The 11281-nt window shown below is 44.7% G+C and overlaps 2 long non-coding RNA genes across 3 annotated transcripts in view; one reads left to right on the top strand and one right to left on the bottom strand.

Annotated features, from left to right (window-relative positions):
• Positions 1 to 3058: 3058 nt before the first annotated feature.
• Positions 3059 to 11144, bottom strand: LOC119287897. Of its 2 annotated transcripts, XR_005141007.1 has the most exons (9): positions 10500 to 11144; positions 10269 to 10347; positions 9859 to 9898; positions 9237 to 9536; positions 8579 to 8704; positions 8350 to 8494; positions 8078 to 8236; positions 6931 to 7033; positions 3059 to 3445 (listed from the first exon to the last, which is right to left on the bottom strand). It is a non-coding gene; the product is annotated as an uncharacterized LOC119287897 (long non-coding RNA). The 2 variants fall into 2 exon arrangements; XR_005141006.1 differs by lacking the exon at positions 6931 to 7033 and having other exon boundaries at positions 9458 to 9536; positions 10500 to 11141.
• Positions 3468 to 11281, top strand: part of LOC119287899 — a 10469-nt gene continuing 2655 nt past the window's right edge. The window contains exons 1-4 of the long non-coding RNA XR_005141008.1: positions 3468 to 6068; positions 6195 to 6289; positions 7382 to 7654; positions 8015 to 8141. This is a non-coding gene — a long non-coding RNA (uncharacterized LOC119287899). The remainder of the gene's footprint in view (positions 6069 to 6194; positions 6290 to 7381; positions 7655 to 8014; positions 8142 to 11281) is intronic.

Here is an 11281-nt window from a genome sequence, read left to right as displayed (position 1 = left end):
TAGGCGGCGTCGGCCTACGCCTCCCGGAACTGCTCCTCAGGCTTCGTCCTCACCGTGTCCATATATTGGGCACGGGCCTCGCCGATGGTCATGGTGCAATGCATCAGCGAGGATGGCGTAGAGGAGGTGGTTGGCACCGGATCGTCGACTACCATGTTCTCCAATGGGACGTCGTCGTCCTCCGGCTGCCAGCCAGCCAGCTAGTCTGCAGCAATGGCTGCCATCTCCTTGTGGTCCATTGTCCGCCCATCCCGAAGAGCGCTGGAGCACGAGGAAGCCATGGTGGGCAGTAGTGGTGTCAACAGGAGAAAGGGAACGGATGCGGATGACTGCGGCTATGGCCGGCACAGCAGTTTATATAGCAATGATGGGTGTCAGAGAGACGGACATGTGGCGCCAGAGTAACCGCCTCGGCAACCGCGTATCATTAATGTGGGAGGCATGCGGATGGACGAACAACACTTGTGTCGTTTGAGGGCGGAGCAATCGCTTGCACCGGGAAGCAGGGCGGGCGGCGCTGACCGTTTCGAGCGGAAAGCGTGTGTGGGTGAGGAGATGACTTTACTTGGAGAGGATGATAGTGGGGACCCACCAGGGCCATAGACTCACGTACGCAAGTGCCTCCTTATTATATAAAACAATAATTTTTTTGCTTCCTCCTGGTTTCCTGACATCACGGTCCCATACCATTGTCAACCTATGTAGTCAATAAACGAGAGAATTGCACAAAAAGCGGTCGACAGCTAGGACCAATCAGCTCGAGCAGTATTTGTGTTTTTGAGGTGTGAGCACTTCACACTACTAGGAAAAGGGCTATAGATAGGATTGATACTAATGGCGCACCATGTAAGTAGTACGTCACTACTATATACTAATGGCGCACCGGTTGTAGGTGTGTCATTAGTGTGGAAGACACTAATGGCGCACCAGACACACGGTGCGCCACTAGTATTGATTTTTTTTTCATTTTTCCATACATACTAATGGCGCATGTTGTCAAAGTGCGCCATTACTAGTTCTAACTAGTAATGGCACACCATATAGACAGTGCGCCATTAGTATTTTTTTTTACTTTTTTGCAAAACTACTAATGGCGCACTTTTCCGCAGTGCGCCATTAGTATATACTAGTAGAGTGCCCGTGCGTTGCCACGGGCTCTTGAAATAGTTTGCAAGAGTTCCATGTTAAATTTCACATGTACAAACAATATAACACAAACACAATTATTGAATAATTAAAGTCCATTTTTACAATGTAAATTGATACAAAAAAGAAAGATTAATGAGATGTCCATATAACAAACTGAGCGATGTTCCAACTAAACATCTATTACAAAACTATCAATATATAGATGATGCATTTAAGAAATTCTTTGACAATATCAGAAAAGTTGCCTTTAGCTTCATTCCCATGATGTTTTATCAAGTATAATAAAAATTGCTTTCTCAACTCATACCCATCCTGTACGAACAATATATGTAGTTAGTATGAAAATTTCACACCGAAGGTATTAAAACATTTAACGGACAATACTCACCGCGCAAACCGACTTCCCCAATTCTTCACCGTTCTACCAGAGCATAAAATGAAAAACAAAATAACCAGACACATTCCAGCAATTTTTTAAATTAATAATATAAAAAAATAGTGATAACAAAAATAAATGTTTTTATTATGAATTCATTACCCGTCTATACTCGTTGAAATACCAAACGGAAATAAACGTTGCCATTTAGATATATCGGAATTCCAACCAAACAGCTTTATTTCGAGTGATTCTTTGAAATCCCTTGCAAAACTTTTTAATTTCAGTGCATGCCTCAAATTTTTATCCTGTGACGATTGTGATGTTTGAACAGGGTCCATAATATATAGACGACATGCCTCTTTATCGATGACGTATAAGTTGTATCGGCCGATGGATGGATAGGGAAGATAAAACTACAAGTGGAGTTATTAGTAACAACAATAAACCATGATAACAATAGACAAAATATTTTACTTACCATGTTGGACGATGAGATGTCGTTGTCCATCTCACGCCAGTTATCAAAAAATATTGCCAATGTCTGGATAGTTTCCTTCTCGAAAAAAATTTGATCTCATGTTGACCTCGAGTAATATGCTCGTGCTTTGCCACGGGCTTTTTAGGTTTTTAGCAATGGAGATAGATTATGTTGTTGTATAAAACTCGATGTAGTTTTGGCTCCTTCCAATGAAATTGATCCGGCCCTTGTCGAAGGATTCTTTTTGAACATCAACGTAATCTATCTCCATCTCTCTCATACCCCACAAAAAAAGTATTATCATGTGCAACATATATACAAGAAAGAATAATTATTTATATGCATCTCATCGTGTAAAACTGGATGACTTTTGAGTCCAGTAGCTCATAGTTACATCCGTGACTTTCTCAATCGACATTTTCAAAGCATCATCCAAAGCCATCAATTTTTATTATCTCTGACCTACAAAAGTGAACATATAAAAATATATTAAATAAAAAAAAGACAAAGCAGCATGTAGCATTGTCGTCACTTACAAGGCGTGTCATCTCACTGCACCATTTCTTGCATCTCTTCTAAACTTTCCCACATACTCCAAAAGATGATGGCATATTGTACATTTGATTTAAAAAATGAGACGACTATCACTACCTGGAGAGATGATGGCGTACCGAATTAGTTGACTGCCCGTGCATTGGAACGGGTCATAAACATTTCAACGGTTTAACACGAATTTGTGTCTACTGTATACCAGTGGTGCATCTGACTTGCAATCTTTCCTTCCACCACCTGCCATACACGCTTTTAATTCGAAGCACGTAACCATGCAATTGTACCTAAAGATTTCCGAGGGGAAAAAGTATATATAATATGTCCTCGTTGTTATATACATGACCATAAGGTCAAAGGAACCCATCCTAATCTAACTTAAGCAAAATTGCATAAGGGCTCACAAGTGGACCTGAAGCTATGACAAGTACAAAATTTAAAGGGTGTTCCTCTTGAACATCCTACGAGGAATAACAATAAGCAAAACCAGAAACAATAGTTCAGTGCTCGGAAAAAAAATTACTATTGCTTGAGCAGCTTCAACTTCAGGAGTACCTACCAAGGTTTATATTTTACTACATCCTTCTAAAATGTCAGTCTTTGCATAAAACCTTCACATTTTTAGAAAACTATCATGCAGAAATCACATTCTTTATGAGAAACACACCTCATAATAGAAAATTTGTATCATAATAGAATTTGTAGGTTTCCTTGATGGGAAACATACTAATGGTCAGATCCGCATCATCATCACAGCTTCAGCCTCTATCGCTACCCATCATTACTCATCTTGTGCAACCTCTCTTCTTTCTGCTTTCACTCCCTTTTCTGGAGTTTGTCTTCAGCAATAGTAGCAACAAAAGCAAGTCCAGCTCAATGTTGTCAGCAACCTAAAAAAAGTTTTGGCTATGATGGCATTTTCAGATGGCTTGGCAAGTTCTCATGCTCTTTTTAATCCAAGACATATATATAAGAATCAACTTTTCACATTGAATCAGGCTACTCGTGTATGTGCCTTTTAGTCTCTTCCTCAAATTTTCTTCTAGATGGTGCAAATGGAGATTCCAGATAAGGAGGAATGTCAATACACAGTTCCACATTGATTCGTGAGAAAGATACATTAATTTAGAACAAGTGGAGTACCTTTAGTTTCCTCATGTACATCAGCGAATGTTGTCTTTTTTACCGTTAAATTACTCTTTTCCTTATCTTCCTCCACCCATTATCTTTGCCTCTCTTCCTCCCGAGCCCAGGCTCATCACATTTTTCAATGGTGCATCTAGATCGCAATCAGACCTTCCATCTCCACCCAGACTTTAACCATGCACTTGATTTACATCTCACACTGTTTAACTTCTCCCTCCCTTTGCCTCTCTCGCTGCAATGCAACATTCTCTCTCTCCCTCCCTCCCTTCCCTCTTCCAATTAAACTACGGCATTTAAGAAGTAAGCATTATGTGTGAGATGTAAATAGTTGTGCCAGAAGGACAATGAAGTTTAATGCGGCTCTATTGGTTAAAAGTAACAACCGCATAAAAAATATCATAAAACGTTTAATGATTTATAAGTTGCATCCTGATTTTAATAAATTTAGGCTAACTTATAAATCACTTGTTCATGATATTGTTCTAGGAGAAAATAGTTGATTTCCCTTCTCGGGAATTTATTATTTAAGGTATGTGATATTGTTCACTATAAAAATATGTTACATTTCTCTATGAGCAAATAGTTGATTTCCCTTCATATAAAAAAACAACCGATTTTTCTAAAAAAAAATGGGTCACCCCTCATACGCCCGGGCTGGCCGCCCGATCACTGACCGATCATGATTTTTTGACACTGACGGGCCTCTCAGACGGACCTGAAACGCCCGGGCTAACCGGCACCCCCATATCCACCTAAATATGGGGCGGATATGGGGGCGCCCCGGCATGCCCGCCACGTCGGACCCGGCCCATACTGGCCCACCAGACCCCACTTATATTCATCCCCATCCGCTTGCCGGAGCAAACCCTAGCCACATCACTCCACTCCTCTCCCCTTCCCTCCGCCACCCGAGCTCACCTCCGGCGGATTTCGACCTTCTCCGCCATGGCAGACAGCGGATCAGACTCCGACTAGTCCAGATCCGTCGACTGGGGTGTCATCCCGTGTGGGTTGGAGGAGGCAATGGCAGTCCACACACTCCGCAGCCCCTGGGAGGACAGCACCCGACCGACAGACGGATCCGTCCGTCGTGAAGCCATAGCGTCTGCTCACCGGGCGCTCAGGTCCTCTGGTGCTGGATCCTCGCGGTCCCGGCAGCCGAAACACTTCTCCTTCCCCATCACCGGTCGGGCAGACTACGAGTCTCACCGGGAACAGGCAGCACGCTGTGGGAAGGAGACAATAAGGGCCGCCGAGGCTGGTATAGCGGCGGAAATGGCGGCGGCGGAGGCGGCTGATGCAACGACGAGGGCGGCCGAAGAGGAGGAAGCCATCCACGCCCACATTTGTAAGAAACTGCAGCGGAGGACCACGCGCGCCCTCGCCCTATAGCAGAATCGGGCGGTCTGTGCCATGAACGGACTGCCACCGAAGGAGGAGAAGGAGGACAACGACTGCGAGGACAGCTCCGGTGACGAGCAGATCCGGCTCGATCCGTACTGCGTCTTCGACCGATACTTTCGCGAGAAGGACGACAAGGGCGTCGGGAAGGGCAAGGGCAGCCGTGGATGAACTCCACCATAGCCAAACATGCCAAATTTTGGTAGTCCGATGGCATGTTTAGTGTAGTGTGACGGAGTAGCCGGACGATGCGTATGTGTCGACGTAGTTGCATGAGTTTGTATGGATTTGAGATATGCTAATTGAGGTGTCCGGATGTGGATTGTATTTTTTTAGGAGTGCCCGGTCACTGCCCACGGACGCACCCGGGCACGTCCGCGGGTGTTTAAGGGGCCGGATTTGCCAACTCCGATTGTAAATGCTCTAACAAAATATATCGCTGAAAAATACTACATAACACACTTTTCTGGGATCATTGCACGTTTTCTGTCGCGTAACGGTTTTTCTTTACTTCCCAATATAGCACAACACCGGACGCCGCACAACGCTCTCGTTCCCCTCACTCTCTCCGCACCACTCTCTCATTCCCCTCCACCAAATCCCTAGCTCTAGTCCGACGAACCGCCTCCCTCTCGCCCGCGTCGCCGCCTCCCTCCGACGGACGCGCGTCGCCACCTTCTCTCCCTCTCGCACGCGTCGCCTGCTCCAAAGATTTCTTTACCGAGGTTGAGGAGGAGCAGGCGGAGCGCGGGCAGGGCGGACTTCTCCTACCCGACAACGGCTGCAATGAACGCCGGCGCTCCTCATCGCCCTCGACCTGCAAGGAGGAGCGCCCGTACTGGACGCTGCCGTCCCCGACAGGTTCTCTTCGATGGAGCCCCCCTCCATCTCGACGGCACCTGAGAGCGAGCCCGCACCCGTCCCAGTCGACTACCATGCTCTACGCTCGACGGCAAGACCCACGAGGTGTGCATCTTTCTCGTACTGTCTGCGTGGGTAGATTCTTGATTAGGAGTATAGTATGCTGTGATTCTTGTGAGGATGGGATATGGATGCAGATGGGATATGGTTGTGATTCTTGATGGGATGCAGATGGGAGTAGGATGTATGTTGCGAAGGGAAGAACTGTGGGATATGGACGACGAGGCAGCTCGTGAAGATGCGGTTGCTGCGTCTGCACTGATTAGGTGTAAGACAATTACTCCAAAATTGATTTTCATGTTGCTTATCCGACACTTACAGTACTGCGTCTCCTCAGTCTAGTTTTTGCAATATAGTAGGGATGGTCTTTGTAACTGAAAGGAGTAGCACTATTTTTTATGGATTGTACTGTTGCATAGTGTACATGGTTTGAAATTCCAACATTTACTCATCCTTTATTGTTGCTAGAGTAGATGTTGTAGTACTGCTGCTAAAATGAACATAACTGAAGCCATAGTTCAGTTTAGCAGATGATTCTTTTTAGTTTAGCATATTATTATTTTCATATGATTTTCAGAAGGAGTAATGCTTAGCAGTTTATTTTATTTTTCATTTTAGGAGTATTGCAGATGGAGTAGATGATTCGTTGACGCTTGTGCTAGGAGTACTCCAATGTAGAGATGCATGTGCAGAGTACTCCAGTGTAGTGATGCATGTGCTTGAATCACCTAGTTCAGTTAGAGTATTTACTGAATATTGTTGATGATGCAATAGTTAAGAGTACACAGATGATGCAGATAGATGATGCAGTAGTTAGAGTATTTAGATGATGCAAAAATTATTTAGGAGAAGATGATGCATGCTGTCAACTCTGAAATGTGCATAAATAATTGTTTAGGGCTTGTACTCTGAAAGTTTAGGAGCAGGCTTGTACGATCAACACTTAAAGCTTGTAGGACTTGTATCTGGAGTAGATGAGCCATGCATGTTTTGGAGTACTGCTTCTGCATCTGCAAATGTTAGGTTAATTTCAGTTTAGTGCAAATATTCTGTTCTTAGTACTGCTTCTGCATCTGCAAATGTTAGGTTAATTTCAGTTTAGTGCAAATATTCTGTTCTTAGTACTGCTTCTGTCCAGATCAGTTTGTATAGTTTTTGTTTCTGTTTTTGTTTGTACAGTTTGTTACTCCTCCAGTACAAGTAACTGGAGCACAGTTTGTTAGCTGTACAATAACTGTAATTGTTGTGAATTTACAGTAACTGCACAGTTTGAATCAGTTTGGTACAGTAACTGTCTCTGCTCCGCTTGATCCGCCTCCTATGCGGCTCCTCTGAAATCAATTTGAATCAATTTGCAGATGAGAAGGTGCTGCTAGGCGAGGAGTGCTCTGGGCAGCGAGGAGTGCCTGGGCCAGCAGCGCCTCTAGGCGGCGAGGAGTGCCTAGGCCAGCGCGGCTAGGACGAGCGCCAGTAGCGGTGGCCTCCACCTGGGCGCCTGGCCAAGGAGGAGTGCCTGGGTGCGGTGCGGCAAGCAGTGCCTGGGAAATAGTGAGGCGTGAGTTGCTGGGCGAGGCACGAGGTGCTGACGACGGCGAGGTTAAAATTCAAATAGATCTGGGAGCAGAACAATGGTGAGGGCAGAATTGTACTTTTACAGAGATTTGGGAGCTGTCGGAAATACAAAAATGTATTATATTTTGTTATAGAGGGAGTTGTATGTAGATTTTTCCTGTTAAATTCTAAGGCCGTTTACTCTCTGAGCTAAAAAGTTGCTGGAGTTGGGTACTACACTCACCATATGAACATATATCTTCAAGCTGAACCGCCTAATTTAGTGATTATACATTTTGTGGTCAAGATGTCTTGTGCATGTACATTTAGATTTAATCTGGCCACAAGAAAATATTTGAATTTTGCTTGCTCTATTGTGTAGCTGGACATTCTTGTTACTGTAAGTTCAGTGGCCCTGTTTAATTCAATTAGTTTTGCAGGTACCCATAAAATGGAGAAAAGGTCATGATATAGTGTGGAATGCAAATATTGTTCATACTGACCTTGCAAAATGAAGTCAGACCAGAACTGGATGATTGATGCAGGCGAACAAAATTAAGTTTCGAGGTACACGTATTTGAGCACCATGCCCTCCCGAGCTTCACATATTTTTGACTGTAAGCTTTACTTTTGTGATTCATCTCTTCTGCCACTGACAGATGCTAAACAACAAGGATAACATTATAAACATTTTGGGAGACAGATTAAAAAATAAGTGAAGTAGAATACACTATTCAGAAACAAACTTAGCTATAAAATCATATTAGTAACCCACCTCGCATCCATCTTTGTCGACCAGGTGTCGTCTTTGGTAGTTTCTCGCATCCCCATCAGCTTAGTTCTGTTGCGCTCTCGTAGTTGCTTAGCAAGATTTACCCATTCCCAACCGGATCCAAACAGGGTTAAGTTCTCTGAGCTCACTAATTTTGTTGTCAGTTTCAATGAAAAAACAGGTAAAGTATATGACCCAATGCGATAAACCATAAGCAATCATGTGCATTTACCTGGCACTGGAGACATTTGGGAATGATGATCAACATTAGAGATATCACGTAGAGGAGGTCGGCGCAGATTTGGCACGTCCATATCTTCAAGTATCATGGTCTGTCGGCGCCTTCAGAATGAGAACACTGCGACAACAGCGTTGTAAAGACAAATCCTACTTTAGTTCCCTGGGAAAGGGCATCCTACTCGCGCCCCTGCCGCTGATAAGTACCTTTTTTCTCTCCACTTTCTCGCTCACAATCCTGAACTTTTCCTAACAATGGACCAAATTATCTTGGTTTAAATTAAAAGTAGTATAAGAAACCTGCGGCTAAATATTTGTTAGACCTTGCTTTGACCAAATAGAGTACTGACCACGTTGACGTTTAGCTCACTGACCAAATTGAGTACTGACCACAGAACTTGCTTTGACCACATTAATGGGCCACATGCAGAAGTTCAAATGGTAATCTCACACTGGTTTATGCCGACTCCCGTAAGCACAAATTATTTCATATGAAAGACGTATGTAGGTCCGTATGTAGGTTTATTTGTTTTCTTAGAAATGAAAGTAGGAGAGACCCTTACTGTTCAATTAGGCCATAGAAAAAACAAGTCCATTTCTCTTGTCAAGCAAAATAACTCAAGAAGCTAATTAATAGTGCAAACGGAGCTTACTTTTTTCTAAGGAAATTATTTGCTTCACATGACATTTGTTCCTGCAATATTATAATTATAATTCAATGTATTGTTGGTAATAGGCAAATTTATATCTGAACAAATTCTATGAGAAAGCAACGGGGCTCCCTGAAACTACACGGCTCCCTGAAACTACACATTATACCCTTTGTGTTAGTCAAGATCAAAAAATAGCTAGGCATTGGTAATCATGATTGTACCTTATAATCAAGTTATTTGTTGCGTTGATGTCTGGGTTAAAGTATATCCGAGACTGCTCAGTCGTACCCAAGATAGCATCTGAAATTCAGTGCATACAATCAGAGGCATGTTACCTCCAGAAATCCCTATCAAAAGACACTGGTTTCCTTCCCCGCATTACATATGCCAAAAGAGACTAAGCATAGCCTTAACCCATTTAGTTGTCTAGATGACCAGATTAAATCATAAGCATTACATGGTTCTTATTTCAGTGAAAAGGAATACCGTTGAATAATGATTACCAATGCATATGTCAGCATGCATAATACAGAAACCACACGTTTAATCATTTAGGGGGGCAGATACATTTGTTTTCAGAGCCTACAGATGCACAAAAATAAAATAGCACCTACAGACTCACCTGTATGCTATGGATCTTCCACCTCGCAGACTGTGTCGACCTGCTTAGTGCACGGCAGTAGTGAATAAAAGGGACTGAATAAAACTGAAAACTAAAATAAGAAGTAGTGAATATGCCAACAAGCTAAGAGGCAAAAGAAAACTAAGAAGGGGACTGAGAGTGAGAGGATCAATGAACATGACTGAAGAAATAAGAATGAATATGACTAACTAAATTTCATAATACTGAACTGACCACCCACTGTCAAAAAAATAACATGGTGATGACTGACAGAAGTCCAGAAAATGATGTTGAACTGACCAAAACTGCAAAACATGGTGCTGAAAAGAATTGGAAACAAGAAAGCATGTGCATACTGATCCACTACCCATTCCCCACAGAATTCTAATGTAATGTAGCAGAGATGTTACATGAGGAAAGCAGTCCACTAAGAATCTGCCGATCTGAGACATTTTGGCTGGACCTCGTTTTCCATCTGTGATGATCGACCTAGCACAACGAATCAGTGAACCACGAGGGGTTAGCAAGGGAACTCGACTGAACTAATACAACCATGGAGCGGGGACTGAATCGTTGGAGCACAAGGGAGCGCAACTACAAGAAGTCAGATACGAGGGGGGAAATCAAGAGGAAATGCTCACCGCCTGGCAACGACGGCTGCTTCCGGCCTCCATTGCCTCCAGTGAGAAGCTCCGACGGCGAGCTGCTGGACGACGATCTGGCACCCACCTTCTGTCGGGCTGCTGCTACTCCGCCGCCGTAGAGGCTCTACGGCGACTACCCCGGACAGATCTGGCCACAGCGACCACCGGAGTGGCAAGGCCTGGCCCTCTCTCCACCAGATCGGGTCGGGGAGGGGGAGCTCCTGGCCTTGGACGAAGGGAGGAGGGAGGCCGAGACCCACCTAGGCCAGGCGCGTGGGCGCCGCCGTGCTGTACATGGCTGCTTGGGGAGGGGGTGGTGGCGGCCAGCTGGGGAGGGAGGTCGTGGTTGCCAGCTCCTCTCGAACCTCGGCGGCGGCGGCTCCTCTCCGATCTCGGCGGCGGCGTAGGGCTCCGGCGGCTGGGGCGTGGTTCTCGTCCTCGTAGCGAGACGATCGAGGGCAGACTGGAGGCCTCGCTCCTGGTTCGTGCGAGGGGGCCTCGATTTTTTTTCGTTGGTTTCTTTTCGTAGGTTGAGGCAGGACGAAAATAAACCAGTGAAGGTGGTACCAAAAAAACCAGGTGAGGTGGGACGAAAATAAAACCCGGAACGCGACCTACCAACTGAGGCATTAGGAGTTTAGATATATTTTTTTTACTATTCAGAAAAACTACTAATGGCGCACTTTTTGATCTCGATCTCGATCCCACCCGCACCCTCCCCCGCTAGTTCCACCGCCGCCGACGACCCACCGCAACCCTCCCCCACTAGCTCCACCGTC

The sequence above is a fragment of the Triticum dicoccoides genome, chromosome 4A (genome assembly GCF_002162155.2).
Source record: "Triticum dicoccoides isolate Atlit2015 ecotype Zavitan chromosome 4A, WEW_v2.0, whole genome shotgun sequence".
Taxonomy (NCBI): Eukaryota; Viridiplantae; Streptophyta; class Magnoliopsida; order Poales; family Poaceae; genus Triticum; species Triticum dicoccoides.
This window is presented reverse-complemented; position numbering and strand designations above follow the sequence as displayed.